We start from the raw sequence: 19,124 nt of genomic DNA, 5'->3' as shown, positions 1-19,124 counted from the left end.
AGCATTAATCTTATTTTGTCAATTAGGAACATTCAGCACCCACCCGCTATCAAGGCAGCTGCCTATCATGTCATGCCCTACCTGCACAGGTGTGCTGGCTACTCAAATGATCCAATAAGGAGGCCATTTAGTCAGCAGCAGCAGAAGTCCTGTGCTGGACGCTCCAACAGGGGCCAGACACAAGCAGAAGCAGAAGCAGCAAGCAGCACCACCTTTTGTTTTTTGGCTGCAGCAGCAGCAAGGGCCCACAGGGCTGGCTAGCTGGCTAGCCAGCAAGCAGGTAGCAATGAAAGTAGGAATCTTTCTTTTTAACCCTGTAAGGGGGTGGTGCACTGTACCCGAAGATACTGCCATATCGGGTCAATGCATAGGGCGACGGAAGCAAGCTTCGAAATCGGCCCCGTTCTCAAAAATCCATTTAATATATGGTCCCCAGATAGGGGACGTATCAGATATTAAACTGATAAGAACAGATACTACACTTGATCTTAGCCAAAAGGCCGAGAAGCGATAACCGTGAAAGGGGCGGGCCCAACAAGGTCCCCTTCATGGGCACTATCACTGCTTGCTGTCAGGGAGGCTGCCAGACAATTTTCCATGCACACTCTGGGCTGGGGGGCAGTCAACCACCAGTACACACAGCAGAACCTAAACCATACCATTATTGCTAAGCAGCAAGACAGGGGCCCATTGCACTCCCCGGGGCCTTTTTAAATGCAATCCATAACCCGGATTTGCCAGGAACCCTTCTTACTCCTCCTACTTGCATGTGACACTGGGCTTAGGATCTGCATAGGAAACACACACACAAGCACACACCTACCTTTGTTGCCTGCAGATGCCTCCTTGGCTGTCCCCAAACGGTATCAAACCACACCCACGGGAAGCTGTAAGCATAGAGGACATGCCTGCACCCCATTGGACTTACCTGTGTGGGTTAAATCCGGGTTATTTGACAACCTATGGCGGTGATGGTTCTGCTCAGGCAGAGCAGTGCTGATGCTCCTCATAAAGCTGTCGCTGCTGTGAAGGTTCTAGGTGACATCACAAATCCCTATGGTTACATACACAACAAAGCTGGGTTGTTGTTGTTTACACTCTGCAAGGCCTGTGGAAGTGAGTGACATCATAGCACTGTAGTTCTGAGGGTTCAAGATGGATGCAACAATCTCCTGTTGCTTCTATGAAGGCCGTAATAGACGACATCACCAAACAGCTCCATAGTCACATACACAGCAAAGGAGAGATGTTGTTTACACCTAGTGATGTCAGTGGTATTGAGTGACATCACAGCACAGTGCTAAGGCTCCTGGGCCTGGACACAGCAGCGGCTGCAATATCTCAACGGAGAATACGTTTATATCTATGTGTGTGTGTGCGCATATATATATATATATATATATATATATATATATATATATATTTCTCCGCCGAAATCACTTTTAAACCATTTCCACTTTTTTTCCCTTCTCTTCCTCTTACTTTTTTTTCACGTTTTTTTACGTTTTTCTCCTTTTCGCCTCTTTTCTGGGCGTATTATTCTTCTTTTTCTTCTTTTTTTTCGTCTAATGCATACCCCATCAGTGCAGCAATGCTTATTCAATACCGCCAGCAGATGGAGACACTGGGGATAATTTTCTAAGGATTTATACTGATTTTTCCTGTCTGAATTTGTCGCACAGAAGTTGCAGGCCAAATATGTGTGACATTTCTGCGACTTTAGCTTCTAGAGCATTTTTACAACATTATACATAGGTGCTGAATACATAAAAAGCGACTGTTCAGCGACAGACAAGTCGCATCGCTGAAAGTAGGCCAGAATGTCAGTCCATGTTGGAGCAGGTTTAGATACAGTCTAAAGCATAGATCTCAAAGTCTGTGCACAGAATTTAGCAAGGGCCTCGCACCTTCTGATGCATCAGGTAGGTGCACAATAGCATAGCCTAACCCTCTGTACTTTGGTCTATATTGATGCGGGACATAGACAGCCAGCTGATGACCAATCCATTAGTGCAATGGATGGCTGGAAGCATTTGTCTTTGCCTTAATACCACAGAAGCAATGCATGGTCAATGTACAGCAATGACACACCTGTGTGAACAGCCAGGAGACCCCCCCCCCCCCCCCCCCCATGTTATGTTACATAGTTACATAGTTAGTACGGTCGAAAAAAGACATATGTCCATCACGTTCAACCAGGGAATTAAGGGGTAGGGGTGTGGCGCGATATTGGGGAAGGGATGAGATTTTATATTTCTTCATAAGCATTAATCTTATTTTGTCAATTAGGAACATTCAGCACCCACCCGCTATCAAGGCAGCTGCCTATCATGTCATGCCCTACCTGCACAGGTGTGCTGGCTACTCAAATGATCCAATTAAGGAGGCCATTTAGTCAGCAGCAGCAGAAGTCCTGTGCCTGGACGCTCCAACAGGGCCAGACACAAGCAGAAGCAGAAGCAGCAGAAGCAGCAGCAGCACCACCTTTTGTTTTTTGGCTGCAGCAGCAGCAAGGCCCACAGGGCTGGCTAGCTGGCTAGCCAGCAAGCAGGTAGCAATGAAAGTAGGAATCTTTCTTTTTAACCCTGTAAGGGGGTGGTGCACTGTACCCGAAGATACTGCCATATCGGGTCAATGCATAGGGCGACGGAAGCAAGCTTCGAAATCGGCCCCCGTTCTCAAAAATCCATTTAATATATGGTCCCCAGATAGGGGACGTATCAGATATTAAACTGATAAGAACAGATACTACACTTGATCTTAGCCAAAAGGCCGAGAAGCGATAACCGTGAAAGGGGCGGGGCCCAACAAGGTCCCCTTCATGGGCACTATCACTGCTTGCTGTCAGGGAGGCTGCCAGACAATTTTCCATGCACACTCTGGGCTGGGGGGCAGTCAACCACCAGTACACACAGCAGAACCTAAACCCATACCATTATTGCTAAGCAGCAAGACAGGGGCCCATTGCACTCCCACGGGGCCTTTTTAAATGCAATCCATAACCCGGATTTGCCAGGAACCCTTCTTACTCCTCCTACTTGCATGTGACACTGGGCTTAGGATCTGCATAGGAAACACACACACAAGCACACACCTACCTTTGTTGCCTGCAGATGCCTCCTTGGCTGTCCCCAAACGGTATCAAACCAACACCCACGGGAAGCTGTAAGCATAGAGGACATGCCTGCACCCCATTGGACTTACCTGTGTGGGTTAAATCCGGGTTATTTGACAACCTATGGCGGTGATGGTTCTGCTCAGGCAGAGCAGTGCTGATGCTCCTCATAAAGCTGTCGCTGCTGTGAAGGTTCTAGGTGACATCACAAATCCCTATGGTTACATACACAACAAAGCTGGGTTGTTGTTGTTTACACTCTGCAAGGCCTGTGGAAGTGAGTGACATCATAGCACTGTAGTTCTGAGGGTTCAAGATGGATGCAACAATCTCCTGTTGCTTCTATGAAGGCCGTAATAGACGACATCACCAAACAGCTCCATAGTCACATACACAGCAAAGGAGAGATGTTGTTTACACCTAGTGATGTCAGTGGTATTGAGTGACATCACAGCACAGTGCTAAGGCTCCTGGGCCTGGACACAGCAGCGGCTGCAATATCTCAACGGAGAATACGTTTATATCTATGTGTGTGTGTGCGCATATATATATATATATATATATATATATATATATATATATTTCTCCGCCGAAATCACTTTTAAACCCATTTCCACCTTTTTTTTCCCTTCTCTTCCTCTTACTTTTTTTTCACGTTTTTTTACGTTTTTCTCCTTTTCGCCTCTTTTCTGGGCGTATTATTCTTCTTTTTCTTCTTTTTTTTCGTCTAATGCATACCCCATCAGTGCAGCAATGCTTATTCAATACCGCCAGCAGATGGAGACACTGGGGGATAATTTTCTAAGGATTTATACTGATTTTTCCTGTCTGAATTTGTCGCACAGAAAGTTGCAGGCCAAATATGTGTGACATTTCTGCGACTTTAGCTTCTAGAGCATTTTTACAACATTATACATAGGTGCTGAATACATAAAAAGCGACTGTTCAGCGACAGACAAGTCGCATCGGCTGAAAGTAGGCCAGAATGTCAGTCCATGTTGGAGCAGGTTTAGATACAGTCTAAAGCATAGATCTCAAAGTCTGTGCACAGAATTTAGCAAGGGCCTCGCACCTTCTGATGCATCAGGTAGGTGCACAATAGCATAGCCTAACCCTCTGTACTTTGGTCTATATTGATGCGGGACATAGACAGCCAGCTGATGACCAATCCATTAGTGCAATGGATGGCTGGAAGCATTTGTCTTTGCCTTTGCAATACCACAGAAGCAATGCATGGTCAATGTACAGCAATGACACACCTGTGTGAACAGCCAGGAGACCCCCCCCCCCCCCCCCCATGTTATGTTACATAGTTACATAGTTAGTACGGTCGAAAAAAGACATATGTCCATCACGTTCAACCAGGGAATTAAGGGGTAGGGGTGTGGCGCGATATTGGGGAAGGGATGAGATTTTATATTTCTTCATAAGCATTAATCTTATTTTGTCAATTAGGAACATTCAGCACCCACCCGCTATCAAGGCAGCTGCCTATCATGTCATGCCCTACCTGCACAGGTGTGCTGGCTACTCAAATGATCCAATTAAGGAGGCCATTTAGTCAGCAGCAGCAGAAGTCCTGTGCCTGGACGCTCCAACAGGGGCCAGACACAAGCAGAAGCAGAAGCAGCAGAAGCAGCAGCAGCACCACCTTTTGTTTTTTGGCTGCAGCAGCAGCAAGGCCCACAGGGCTGGCTAGCTGGCTAGCCAGCAAGCAGGTAGCAATGAAAGTAGGAATCTTTCTTTTTAACCCTGTAAGGGGGTGGTGCACTGTACCCGAAGATACTGCCATATCGGGTCAATGCATAGGGCGACGGAAGCAAGCTTCGAAATCGGCCCCCGTTCTCAAAAATCCATTTAATATATGGTCCCCAGATAGGGGACGTATCAGATATTAAACTGATAAGAACAGATTTTTTTTTTTTTTTTTTATCTAAAGCCGAGGAACGTGCTTTCGATTCACCCAAAGTGCAAGAAAAAGTGCAAACGTGTTACACTAAAAAAACGTGCACAAAGGATGCGGTCTATCGCAAGCCCTTCTCCGATAGGAGAGAGGCCCCCCAACAAACCTTACCCTTCGCCTCCGGACCAAAAGGTACCTGCGAGGTTCCAGGTTCGATGTCCCTTTTCGCCGAAGCTACTAGGGGACCACAAATGCTCCCGGCATCCCCCTTGGCGTTAGCCAAGGTATCTGCCCGCAGAGCCGATTACGGTAGGTACCCTGCCAAAGCAGGAGTACCCGGGGTGTTTGCAGGGAGGTGCGGAACCTAATGGCCACACACACCTCCCTAGACCGCCAGGAGGGACACCCAGAAGGGCTACCGCATCCTGACAAATCCTGTGAACACACAACACGCAAAAAGTGACACAGTGAGACAAAAAAGAAATAAATAAGTGAATGTGTGCAGATATACTGCCCGGACATCCGGCCGGATCTATAAAAATTTCTCTGATCCTAGCCAGAAGGCCGGGAATCAAGAGGTGAGTGCCACAAGGTGAAGAGATTATGGTGCCCGTGCTTCAACTCAGTGAGTCTATTCTCCCAGTGAGTTTCGGCACCTCGGGGTCACCACTCCCCGAGGCACAAAAGTACCTCGGCTCTAGACCCTCTCAGCCTCATGGCGAGACCCGGAGGGAACAGGTCACATCGGTGCAGCCGTCGAGCTGATTCCTCAGAACCAGCCCCGGAAAGCCCTGGTACACCTGCATCCTCCATGCAGCACCCATCCCCACCAGCCCCATACCGGCGTTACGGTACACCGGCATGAAAAACTGATAAGAACAGATACTACACTTGATCTTAGCCAAAAGGCCGAGAAGCGATAACCGTGAAAGGGGCGGGCCCAACAAGGTCCCCTTCATGGGCACTATCACTGCTTGCTGTCAGGGAGGCTGCCAGACAATTTTCCATGCACACTCTGGGCTGGGGGGCAGTCAACCACCAGTACACACAGCAGAACCTAAACCCATACCATTATTGCTAAGCAGCAAGACAGGGGCCCATTGCACTCCCACGGGGCCTTTTTAAATGCAATCCATAACCCGGATTTGCCAGGAACCCTTCTTACTCCTCCTACTTGCATGTGACACTGGGCTTAGGATCTGCATAGGAAACACACACACAAGCACACACCTACCTTTGTTGCCTGCAGATGCCTCCTTGGCTGTCCCCAAACGGTATCAAACCAACACCCACGGGAAGCTGTAAGCATAGAGGACATGCCTGCACCCCATTGGACTTACCTGTGTGGGTTAAATCCGGGTTATTTGACAACCTATGGCGGTGATGGTTCTGCTCAGGCAGAGCAGTGCTGATGCTCCTCATAAAGCTGTCGCTGCTGTGAAGGTTCTAGGTGACATCACAAATCCCTATGGTTACATACACAACAAAGCTGGGTTGTTGTTGTTTACACTCTGCAAGGCCTGTGGAAGTGAGTGACATCATAGCACTGTAGTTCTGAGGGTTCAAGATGGATGCAACAATCTCCTGTTGCTTCTATGAAGGCCGTAATAGACGACATCACCAAACAGCTCCATAGTCACATACACAGCAAAGGAGAGATGTTGTTTACACCTAGTGATGTCAGTGGTATTGAGTGACATCACAGCACAGTGCTAAGGCTCCTGGGCCTGGACACAGCAGCGGCTGCAATATCTCAACGGAGAATACGTTTATATATATGTGTGTGTGTGCGCGTATATATATATATATATATATATATATATATATATATATATATATATATATATATATTTCTCCGCCGAAATCACTTTTAAACCCATTTCCACCTTTTTTTCCCTTCTCTTCCTCTTACTTTTTTTTCAAGTTTTTTTACGTTTTTCTCCTTTTCGCCTCTTTTCTGGGCGTATTATTCTTCTTTTTCTTCTTTTTTTTCGTCTAATGCATACCCCATCAGTGCAGCAATGCTTATTCAATACCGCCAGCAGATGGAGACACTGGGGGATAATTTTCTAAGGATTTATACTGATTTTTCCTGTCTGAATTTGTCGCACAGAAAGTTGCAGGCCAAATATGTGTGACATTTCTGCGACTTTAGCTTCTAGAGCATTTTTACAACATTATACATAGGTGCTGAATACATAAAAAGCGACTGTTCAGCGACAGACAAGTCGCATCGGCTGAAAGTAGGCCAGAATGTCAGTCCATGTTGGAGCAGGTTTAGATACAGTCTAAAGCATAGATCTCAAAGTCTGTGCACAGAATTTAGCAAGGGCCTCGCACCTTCTGATGCATCAGGTAGGTGCACAATAGCATAGCCTAACCCTCTGTACTTTGGTCTATATTGATGCGGGACATAGACAGCCAGCTGATGACCAATCCATTAGTGCAATGGATGGCTGGAAGCATTTGTCTTTGCCTTTGCAATACCACAGAAGCAATGCATGGTCAATGTACAGCAATGACACACCTGTGTGAACAGCCAGGAGACCCCCCCCCCCCCCCCATGTTATGTTACATAGTTACATAGTTAGTACGGTCGAAAAAAGACATATGTCCATCACGTTCAACCAGGGAATTAAGGGGTAGGGGTGTGGCGCGATATTGGGGAAGGGATGAGATTTTATATTTCTTCATAAGCATTAATCTTATTTTGTCAATTAGGAACATTCAGCACCCACCCGCTATCAAGGCAGCTGCCTATCATGTCATGCCCTACCTGCACAGGTGTGCTGGCTACTCAAATGATCCAATTAAGGAGGCCATTTAGTCAGCAGCAGCAGAAGTCCTGTGCCTGGACGCTCCAACAGGGGCCAGACACAAGCAGAAGCAGAAGCAGCAGAAGCAGCAGCAGCACCACCTTTTGTTTTTTGGCTGCAGCAGCAGCAAGGCCCACAGGGCTGGCTAGCTGGCTAGCCAGCAAGCAGGTAGCAATGAAAGTAGGAATCTTTCTTTTTAACCCTGTAAGGGGGTGGTGCACTGTACCCGAAGATACTGCCATATCGGGTCAATGCATAGGGCGACGGAAGCAAGCTTCGAAATCGGCCCCCGTTCTCAAAAATCCATTTAATATATGGTCCCCAGATAGGGGACGTATCAGATATTAAACTGATAAGAACAGATACTACACTTGATCTTAGCCAAAAGGCCGAGAAGCGATAACCGTGAAAGGGGCGGGCCCAACAAGGTCCCCTTCATGGGCACTATCACTGCTTGCTGTCAGGGAGGCTGCCAGACAATTTTCCATGCACACTCTGGGCTGGGGGGCAGTCAACCACCAGTACACACAGCAGAACCTAAACCCATACCATTATTGCTAAGCAGCAAGACAGGGGCCCATTGCACTCCCACGGGGCCTTTTTAAATGCAATCCATAACCCGGATTTGCCAGGAACCCTTCTTACTCCTCCTACTTGCATGTGACACTGGGCTTAGGATCTGCATAGGAAACACACACACAAGCACACACCTACCTTTGTTGCCTGCAGATGCCTCCTTGGCTGTCCCCAAACGGTATCAAACCAACACCCACGGGAAGCTGTAAGCATAGAGGACATGCCTGCACCCCATTGGACTTACCTGTGTGGGTTAAATCCGGGTTATTTGACAACCTATGGCGGTGATGGTTCTGCTCAGGCAGAGCAGTGCTGATGCTCCTCATAAAGCTGTCGCTGCTGTGAAGGTTCTAGGTGACATCACAAATCCCTATGGTTACATACACAACAAAGCTGGGTTGTTGTTGTTTACACTCTGCAAGGCCTGTGGAAGTGAGTGACATCATAGCACTGTAGTTCTGAGGGTTCAAGATGGATGCAACAATCTCCTGTTGCTTCTATGAAGGCCGTAATAGACGACATCACCAAACAGCTCCATAGTCACATACACAGCAAAGGAGAGATGTTGTTTACACCTAGTGATGTCAGTGGTATTGAGTGACATCACAGCACAGTGCTAAGGCTCCTGGGCCTGGACACAGCAGCGGCTGCAATATCTCAACGGAGAATACGTTTATATCTATGTGTGTGTGTGCGCATATATATATATATATATATATATATATATATATATATATATATTTCTCCGCCGAAATCACTTTTAAACCCATTTCCACCTTTTTTTCCCTTCTCTTCCTCTTACTTTTTTTTCACGTTTTTTTACGTTTTTCTCCTTTTCGCCTCTTTTCTGGGCGTATTATTCTTCTTTTTCTTCTTTTTTTTCGTCTAATGCATACCCCATCAGTGCAGCAATGCTTATTCAATACCGCCAGCAGATGGAGACACTGGGGGATAATTTTCTAAGGATTTATACTGATTTTTCCTGTCTGAATTTGTCGCACAGAAAGTTGCAGGCCAAATATGTGAGACATTTCTGCGACTTTAGCTTCTAGAGCATTTTTACAACATTATACATAGGTGCTGAATACATAAAAAGCGACTGTTCAGCGACAGACAAGTCGCATCGGCTGAAAGTAGGCCAGAATGTCAGTCCATGTTGGAGCAGGTTTAGATACAGTCTAAAGCATAGATCTCAAAGTCTGTGCACAGAATTTAGCAAGGGCCTCGCACCTTCTGATGCATCAGGTAGGTGCACAATAGCATAGCCTAACCCTCTGTACTTTGGTCTATATTGATGCGGGACATAGACAGCCAGCTGATGACCAATCCATTAGTGCAATGGATGGCTGGAAGCATTTGTCTTTGCCTTTGCAATACCACAGAAGCAATGCATGGTCAATGTACAGCAATGACACACCTGTGTGAACAGCCAGGAGACCCCCCCCCCCCCCCCCCCATGTTAAGTTACATAGTTACATAGTTAGTACGGTCGAAAAAAGACATATGTCCATCACGTTCAACCAGGGAATTAAGGGGTAGGGGTGTGGCGCGATATTGGGGAAGGGATGAGATTTTATATTTCTTCATAAGCATTAATCTTATTTTGTCAATTAGGAACATTCAGCACCCACCCGCTATCAAGGCAGCTGCCTATCATGTCATGCCCTACCTGCACAGGTGTGCTGGCTACTCAAATGATCCAATTAAGGAGGCCATTTAGTCAGCAGCAGCAGAAGTCCTGTGCCTGGACGCTCCAACAGGGGCCAGACACAAGCAGAAGCAGAAGCAGCAGAAGCACCACCTTTTGTTTTTTGGCTGCAGCAGCAGCAGCAAGGCCCACAGGGCTGGCTAGCTGGCTAGCCAGCAAGCAGGTAGCAATGAAAGTAGGAATCTTTCTTTTTAACCCTGTAAGGGGGTGGTGCACTGTACCCGAAGATACTGCCATATCGGGTCAATGCATAGGGCGACGGAAGCAAGCTTCGAAATCGGCCCCCGTTCTCAAAAATCCATTTAATATATGGTCCCCAGATAGGGGACGTATCAGATATTAAACTGATAAGAACAGATACTACACTTGATCTTAGCCAAAAGGCCGAGAAGCGATAACCGTGAAAGGGGCGGGCCCAACAAGGTCCCCTTCATGGGCACTATCACTGCTTGCTGTCAGGGAGGCTGCCAGACAATTTTCCATGCACACTCTGGGCTGGGGGGCAGTCAACCACCAGTACACACAGCAGAACCTAAACCCATACCATTATTGCTAAGCAGCAAGACAGGGGCCCATTGCACTCCCACGGGGCCTTTTTAAATGCAATCCATAACCCGGATTTGCCAGGAACCCTTCTTACTCCTCCTACTTGCATGTGACACTGGGCTTAGGATCTGCATAGGAAACACACACACAAGCACACACCTACCTTTGTTGCCTGCAGATGCCTCCTTGGCTGTCCCCAAACGGTATCAAACCAACACCCACGGGAAGCTGTAAGCATAGAGGACATGCCTGCACCCCATTGGACTTACCTGTGTGGGTTAAATCCGGGTTATTTGACAACCTATGGCGGTGATGGTTCTGCTCAGGCAGAGCAGTGCTGATGCTCCTCATAAAGCTGTCGCTGCTGTGAAGGTTCTAGGTGACATCACAAATCCCTATGGTTACATACACAACAAAGCTGGGTTGTTGTTGTTTACACTCTGCAAGGCCTGTGGAAGTGAGTGACATCATAGCACTGTAGTTCTGAGGGTTCAAGATGGATGCAACAATCTCCTGTTGCTTCTATGAAGGCCGTAATAGACGACATCACCAAACAGCTCCATAGTCACATACACAGCAAAGGAGAGATGTTGTTTACACCTAGTGATGTCAGTGGTATTGAGTGACATCACAGCACAGTGCTAAGGCTCCTGGGCCTGGACACAGCAGCGGCTGCAATATCTCAACGGAGAATACGTTTATATCTATGTGTGTGTGTGCGCATATATATATATATATATATATATATATATATATATATATATTTCTCCGCCGAAATCACTTTTAAACCCATTTCCACCTTTTTTTCCCTTCTCTTCCTCTTACTTTTTTTTCACGTTTTTTTACGTTTTTCTCCTTTTCGCCTCTTTTCTGGGCGTATTATTCTTCTTTTTCTTCTTTTTTTTCGTCTAATGCATACCCCATCAGTGCAGCAATGCTTATTCAATACCGCCAGCAGATGGAGACACTGGGGGATAATTTTCTAAGGATTTATACTGATTTTTCCTGTCTGAATTTGTCGCACAGAAAGTTGCAGGCCAAATATGTGTGACATTTCTGCGACTTTAGCTTCTAGAGCATTTTTACAACATTATACATAGGTGCTGAATACATAAAAAGCGACTGTTCAGCGACAGACAAGTCGCATCGGCTGAAAGTAGGCCAGAATGTCAGTCCATGTTGGAGCAGGTTTAGATACAGTCTAAAGCATAGATCTCAAAGTCTGTGCACAGAATTTAGCAAGGGCCTCGCACCTTCTGATGCATCAGGTAGGTGCACAATAGCATAGCCTAACCCTCTGTACTTTGGTCTATATTGATGCGGGACATAGACAGCCAGCTGATGACCAATCCATTAGTGCAATGGATGGCTGGAAGCATTTGTCTTTGCCTTTGCAATACCACAGAAGCAATGCATGGTCAATGTACAGCAATGACACACCTGTGTGAACAGCCAGGAGACCCCCCCCCCCCCCCATGTTATGTTACATAGTAACATAGTTAGTACGGTCGAAAAAAGACATATGTCCATCACGTTCAACCAGGGAATTAAGGGGTAGGGGTGTGGCGCGATATTGGGGAAGGGATGAGATTTTATATTTCTTCATAAGCATTAATCTTATTTTGTCAATTAGGAACATTCAGCACCCACCCGCTATCAAGGCAGCTGCCTATCATGTCATGCCCTACCTGCACAGGTGTGCTGGCTACTCAAATGATCCAATTAAGGAGGCCATTTAGTCAGCAGCAGCAGAAGTCCTGTGCCTGGACGCTCCAACAGGGGCCAGACACAAGCAGAAGCAGCAGCAGCAGCACCACCTTTTGTTTTTTGGCTGCAGCAGCAGCAAGGCCCACAGGGCTGGCTAGCTGGCTAGCCAGCAAGCAGGTAGCAATGAAAGTAGGAATCTTTCTTTTTAACCCTGTAAGGGGGTGGTGCACTGTACCCGAAGATACTGCCATATCGGGTCAATGCATAGGGCGACGGAAGCAAGCTTCGAAATCGGCCCCCGTTCTCAAAAATCCATTTAATATATGGTCCCCAGATAGGGGACGTATCAGATATTAAACTGATAAGAACAGATACTACACTTGATCTTAGCCAAAAGGCCGAGAAGCGATAACCGTGAAAGGGGCGGGCCCAACAAGGTCCCCTTCATGGGCACTATCACTGCTTGCTGTCAGGGAGGCTGCCAGACAATTTTCCATGCACACTCTGGGCTGGGGGGCAGTCAACCACCAGTACACACAGCAGAACCTAAACCCATACCATTATTGCTAAGCAGCAAGACAGGGGCCCATTGCACTCCCACGGGGCCTTTTTAAATGCAATCCATAACCCGGATTTGCCAGGAACCCTTCTTACTCCTCCTACTTGCATGTGACACTGGGCTTAGGATCTGCATAGGAAACACACACACAAGCACACACCTACCTTTGTTGCCTGCAGATGCCTCCTTGGCTGTCCCCAAACGGTATCAAACCAACACCCACGGGAAGCTGTAAGCATAGAGGACATGCCTGCACCCCATTGGACTTACCTGTGTGGGTTAAATCCGGGTTATTTGACAACCTATGGCGGTGATGGTTCTGCTCAGGCAGAGCAGTGCTGATGCTCCTCATAAAGCTGTCGCTGCTGTGAAGGTTCTAGGTGACATCACAAATCCCTATGGTTACATACACAACAAAGCTGGGTTGTTGTTGTTTACACTCTGCAAGGCCTGTGGAAGTGAGTGACATCATAGCACTGTAGTTCTGAGGGTTCAAGATGGATGCAACAATCTCCTGTTGCTTCTATGAAGGCCGTAATAGACGACATCACCAAACAGCTCCATAGTCACATACACAGCAAAGGAGAGATGTTGTTTACACCTAGTGATGTCAGTGGTATTGAGTGACATCACAGCACAGTGCTAAGGCTCCTGGGCCTGGACACAGCAGCGGCTGCAATATCTCAACGGAGAATACGTTTATATCTATGTGTGTGTGTGCGCATATATATATATATATATATATATATATATATATTTCTCCGCCGAAATCACTTTTAAACCCATTTCCACCTTTTTTTCCCTTCTCTTCCTCTTACTTTTTTTTCACGTTTTTTTACGTTTTTCTCCTTTTCGCCTCTTTTCTGGGCGTATTATTCTTCTTTTTCTTCTTTTTTTTCGTCTAATGCATACCCCATCAGTGCAGCAATGCTTATTCAATACCGCCAGCAGATGGAGACACTGGGGGATAATTTTCTAAGGATTTATACAGATTTTTCCTGTCTGAATTTGTCGCACAGAAAGTTGCAGGCCAAATATGTGTGACATTTCTGCGACTTTAGCTTCTAGAGCATTTTTACAACATTATACATAGGTGCTGAATACATAAAAAGCGACTGTTCAGCGACAGACAAGTCGCATCGGCTGAAAGTAGGCCAGAATGTCAGTCCATGTTGGAGCAGGTTTAGATACAGTCTAAAGTATAGATCTCAAAGTCTGTGCACAGAATTTAGCAAGGGCCTCGCACCTTCTGATGCATCAGGTAGGTGCACAATAGCATAGCCTAACCCTCTGTACTTTGGTCTATATTGATGCGGGACATAGACAGCCAGCTGATGACCAATCCATTAGTGCAATGGATGGCTGGAAGCATTTGTCTTTGCCTTTGCAATACCACAGAAGCAATGCATGGTCAATGTACAGCAATGACACACCTGTGTGAACAGCCAGGAGACCCCCCCCCCCCCCCCCATGTTATGTTACATAGTTACATAGTTAGTACGGTCGAAAAAAGACATATGTCCATCACGTTCAACCAGGGAATTAAGGGGTAGGGGTGTGGCGCGATATTGGGGAAGGGATGAGATTTTATATTTCTTCATAAGCATTAATCTTATTTTGTCAATTAGGAACATTCAGCACCCACCCGCTATCAAGGCAGCTGCCTATCATGTCATGCCCTACCTGCACAGGTGTGCTGGCTACTCAAATGATCCAATTAAGGAGGCCATTTAGTCAGCAGCAGCAGAAGTCCTGTGCCTGGACGCTCCAACAGGGGCCAGACACAAGCAGAAGCAGAAGCAGCAGAAGCAGCAGCAGCACCACCTTTTGTTTTTTGGCTGCAGCAGCAGCAGCAAGGCCCACAGGGCTGGCTAGCTGGCTAGCCAGCAAGCAGGTAGCAATGAAAGTAGGAATCTTTCTTTTTAACCCTGTAAGGGGGTGGTGCACTGTACCCGAAGATACTGCCATATCGGGTCAATGCATAGGGCGACGGAAGCAAGCTTCGAAATCGGCCCCCGTTCTCAAAAATCCATTTAATATATGGTCCCCAGATAGGGGACGTATCAGATATTAAACTGATAAGAACAGATACTACACTTGATCTTAGCCAAAAGGCCGAGAAGCGATAACCGTGAAAGGGGCGGGCCCAACAAGGTCCCCTTCATGGGCACTATCACTGCTTGCTGTCAGGGAGGCTGCCAGACAATTTTCCATGCACACTCTGGGCTGGGGGGCAGTCAACCACCAGTACACACAGCAGAACCTAAACCCATACCATTATTGCTAAGCAGCAAGACAGGGGCCCATTGCACTCCCACGGGGCCTTTTTAAATGCAATCCATAACCCGGATTTGCCAGGAACCCTTCTTACTCCTCCTACTTGCATGTGACACTGGGCTTAGGATCTGCATAGGAAACACACACACAAGCACACACCTACCTTTGTTGCCTGCAGATGCCTCCTTGGCTGTCCCCAAACGGTATCAAACCAACACCCACGGGAAGCTGTAAGCATAGAGGACATGCCTGCACCCCATTGGACTTACCTGTGTGGGTTAAATCCGGGTTATTTGACAACCTATGGCGGTGATGGTTCTGCTCAGGCAGAGCAGTGCTGATGCTCCTCATAAAGCTGTCGCTGCTGTGAAGGTTCTAGGTGACATCACAAATCCCTATGGTTACATACACAACAAAGCTGGGTTGTTGTTGTTTACACTCTGCAAGGCCTGTGGAAGTGAGTGACATCATAGCACTGTAGTTCTGAGGGTTCAAGATGGATGCAACAATCTCCTGTTGCTTCTATGAAGGCCGTAATAGACGACATCACCAAACAGCTCCATAGTCACATACACAGCAAAGGAGAGATGTTGTTTACACCTAGTGATGTCAGTGGTATTGAGTGACATCACAGCACAGTGCTAAGGCTCCTGGGCCTGGACACAGCAGCGGCTGCAATATCTCAACGGAGAATACGTTTATATCTATGTGTGTGTGTGCGCATATATATATATATATATATATATATATATATATATATATATATTTCTCCGCCGAAATCACTTTTAAACCCATTTCCACCTTTTTTTCCCTTCTCTTCCTCTTACTTTTTTTTCACGTTTTTTTACGTTTTTCTCCTTTTCGCCTCTTTTCTGGGCGTATTATTCTTCTTTTTCTTCTTTTTTTTCGTCTAATGCATACCCCATCAGTGCAGCAATGCTTATTCAATACCGCCAGCAGATGGAGACACTGGGGGATAATTTTCTAAGGATTTATACTGATTTTTCCTGTCTGAATTTGTCGCACAGAAAGTTGCAGGCCAAATATGTGTGACATTTCTGCGACTTTAGCTTCTAGAGCATTTTTACAACATTATACATAGGTGCTGAATACATAAAAAGCGACTGTTCAGCGACAGACAAGTCGCATCGGCTGAAAGTAGGCCAGAATGTCAGTCCATGTTGGAGCAGGTTTAGATACAGTCTAAAGCATAGATCTCAAAGTCTGTGCACAGAATTTAGCAAGGGCCTCGCACCTTCTGATGCATCAGGTAGGTGCACAATAGCATAGCCTAACCCTCTGTACTTTGGTCTATATTGATGCGGGACATAGACAGCCAGCTGATGACCAATCCATTAGTGCAATGGATGGCTGGAAGCATTTGTCTTTGCCTTTGCAATACCACAGAAGCAATGCATGGTCAATGTACAGCAATGACACACCTGTGTGAACAGCCAGGAGACCCCCCCCCCCCCCCATGTTATGTTACATAGTTACATAGTTAGTACGGTCGAAAAAAGACATATGTCCATCACGTTCAACCAGGGAATTAAGGGGTAGGGGTGTGGCGCGATATTGGGGAAGGGATGAGATTTTATATTTCTTCATAAGCATTAATCTTATTTTGTCAATTAGGAACATTCAGCACCCACCCGCTATCAAGGCAGCTGCCTATCATGTCATGCCCTACCTGCACAGGTGTGCTGGCTACTCAAATGATCCAATTAAGGAGGCCATTTAGTCAGCAGCAGCAGAAGTCCTGTGCCTGGACGCTCCAACAGGGGCCAGACACAAGCAGAAGCAGAAGCAGCAGAAGCAGCAGCAGCACCACCTTTTGTTTTTTGGCTGCAGCAGCAGCAAGGCCCACAGGGCTGGCTAGCTGGCTAGCCAGCAAGCAGGTAGCAATGAAAGTAGGAATCTTTCTTTTTAACCCTGTAAGGGGGTGGTGCACTGTACCCGAAGATACTGCCATATCGGGTCAATGCATAGGGCGACGGAAGCAAGCTTCGAAATCGGCCCCCGTTCTCAAAAATCCATTTAATATATGGTCCCCAGATAGGGGACGTATCAGATATTAAACTGATAAGAACAGATACTACACTTGATCTTAGCCAAAAGGCCGAGAAGCGATAACCGTGAAAGGGGCGGGCCCAACAAGGTCCCCTTCATGGGCACTATCACTGCTTGCTGTCAGGGAGGCTGCCAGACAATTTTCCATGCACACTCTGGGCTGGGGGGCAGTCAACCACCAGTACACACAGCAGAACCTAAACCCATACCATTATTGCTAAGCAGCAAGACAGGGGCCCATTGCACTCCCACGGGGCCTTTTTAAATGCAATCCATAACCCGGATTTGCCAGGAACCCTTCTTACTCCTCCTACTTGCATGTGACACTGGGCTTAGGATCTGCATAGGAAACACACACACAAGCACACACCTACCTTTGTTGCCTGCAGATGCCTCCTTGGCTGTCCCCAAACGGTATCAAACCAACACCCACGGGAAGCTGTAAGCATAGAGGACATGCCTGCACCCCATTGGACTTACCTGTGTGGGTTAAATCCGGGTTATTTGACAACCTATGGCGGTGATGGTTCTGCTCAGGCAGAGCAGTGCTGATGCTCCTCATAAAGCTGTCGCTGCTGTGAAGGTTCTAGGTGACATCACAAATCCCTATGGTTACATACACAACAAAGCTGGGTTGTTGTTGTTTACACTCTGCAAGGCCTGTGGAAGTGAGTGACATCATAGCACTGTAGTTCTGAGGGTTCAAGATGGATGCAACAATCTCCTGTTGCTTCTATGAAGGCCGTAATAGACGACATCACCAAACAGCTCCATAGTCACATACACAGCAAAGGAGAGATATTGTTTACACCTAGTGATGTCAGTGGTATTGAGTGACATCACAGCACAGTGCTAAGGCTCCTGGGCCTGGACACAGCAGCGGCTGCAATATCTCAACGGAGAATACGTTTATATCTATGTGTGTGTGTGCGCATATATATATATATATATATATATATATATATATATATATATATATTTCTCCGCCGAAATCACTTTTAAACCCATTTCCACCTTTTTTTCCCTTCTCTTCCTCTTACTTTTTTTTCACGTTTTTTTACGTTTTTCTCCTTTTCGCCTCTTTTCTGGGCGTATTATTCTTCTTTTTCTTCTTTTTTTTCGTCTAATGCATACCCCATCAGTGCAGCAATGCTTATTCAATACCGCCAGCAGATGGAGACACTGGGGGATAATTTTCTAAGGATTTATACTGATTTTTCCTGTCTGAATTTGTCGCACAGAAAGTTGCAGGCCAAATATGTGTGACATTTCTGCGACTTTAGCTTCTAGAGCATTTTTACAACATTATACATAGGTGCTGAATACATAAAAAGCGACTGTTCAGCGACAGACAAGTCGCATCGGCTGAAAGTAGGCCAGAATGTCAGTCCATGTTGGAGCAGGTTTAGATACAGTCTAAAGCATAGATCTCAAAGTCTGTGCACAGAATTTAGCAAGGGCCTCGCACCTTCTGATGCATCAGGTAGGTGCACAATAGCATAGCCTAACCCTCTGTACTTTGGTCTATATTGATGCGGGACATAGACAGCCAGCTGATGACCAATCCATTAGTGCAATGGATGGCTGGAAGCATTTGTCTTTGCCTTTGCAATACCACAGAAGCAATGCATGGTCAATGTACAGCAATGACACACCTGTGTGAACAGCCAGGAGACCCCCCCCCCCCCCCCCATGTTATGTTACATAGTTACATAGTTAGTACGGTCGAAAAAAGACATATGTCCATCACGTTCAACCAGGGAATTAAGGGGTAGGGGTGTGGCGCGATATTGGGGAAGGGATGAGATTTTATATTTCTTCATAAGCATTAATCTTATTTTGTCAAT

The 19,124-nt window shown here is 46.5% G+C and overlaps 8 non-coding genes and 1 pseudogene across 8 annotated transcripts; all 9 read right to left on the bottom strand.

The window, feature by feature from the left end:
• Positions 1-322: 322 nt before the first annotated feature.
• LOC130330297 (U2 spliceosomal RNA) lies at positions 323-512 on the bottom strand. The gene has a single exon (XR_008873485.1). It is a non-coding gene; the product is annotated as a U2 spliceosomal RNA (small nuclear RNA).
• Positions 513-2,593: 2,081 nt separating this feature from the next.
• On the bottom strand, positions 2,594-2,784 carry LOC130330296 (U2 spliceosomal RNA). Its single transcript, XR_008873484.1, has one exon. It is a non-coding gene; the product is annotated as a U2 spliceosomal RNA (small nuclear RNA).
• A 2,091-nt stretch (positions 2,785-4,875) lies between these two features.
• On the bottom strand, positions 4,876-5,059 carry LOC130330298 (U2 spliceosomal RNA). Its single transcript, XR_008873486.1, has one exon. It is a non-coding gene; the product is annotated as a U2 spliceosomal RNA (small nuclear RNA).
• Positions 5,060-5,829: 770 nt separating this feature from the next.
• On the bottom strand, positions 5,830-5,939 carry LOC130330299 (U2 spliceosomal RNA; annotated as a pseudogene).
• Positions 5,940-8,044: 2,105 nt separating this feature from the next.
• Positions 8,045-8,235, bottom strand: LOC130330303 (U2 spliceosomal RNA). Its single transcript, XR_008873490.1, has one exon. It is a non-coding gene; the product is annotated as a U2 spliceosomal RNA (small nuclear RNA).
• Positions 8,236-10,323: 2,088 nt separating this feature from the next.
• Positions 10,324-10,514, bottom strand: LOC130330302 (U2 spliceosomal RNA). The gene has a single exon (XR_008873489.1). It is a non-coding gene; the product is annotated as a U2 spliceosomal RNA (small nuclear RNA).
• Positions 10,515-12,590: 2,076 nt separating this feature from the next.
• On the bottom strand, positions 12,591-12,781 carry LOC130330301 (U2 spliceosomal RNA). The gene has a single exon (XR_008873488.1). It is a non-coding gene; the product is annotated as a U2 spliceosomal RNA (small nuclear RNA).
• A 2,085-nt stretch (positions 12,782-14,866) lies between these two features.
• Positions 14,867-15,057, bottom strand: LOC130330300 (U2 spliceosomal RNA). The gene has a single exon (XR_008873487.1). It is a non-coding gene; the product is annotated as a U2 spliceosomal RNA (small nuclear RNA).
• Positions 15,058-17,147: 2,090 nt separating this feature from the next.
• LOC130330295 (U2 spliceosomal RNA) lies at positions 17,148-17,338 on the bottom strand. Its single transcript, XR_008873483.1, has one exon. It is a non-coding gene; the product is annotated as a U2 spliceosomal RNA (small nuclear RNA).
• Positions 17,339-19,124: the final 1,786 nt, after the last annotated feature.

This window comes from Hyla sarda, unplaced genomic scaffold, assembly GCF_029499605.1.
Source record: "Hyla sarda isolate aHylSar1 unplaced genomic scaffold, aHylSar1.hap1 scaffold_3327, whole genome shotgun sequence".
Lineage (NCBI taxonomy): Eukaryota > Metazoa > Chordata > Amphibia > Anura > Hylidae > Hyla > Hyla sarda.
This window is presented reverse-complemented; position numbering and strand designations above follow the sequence as displayed.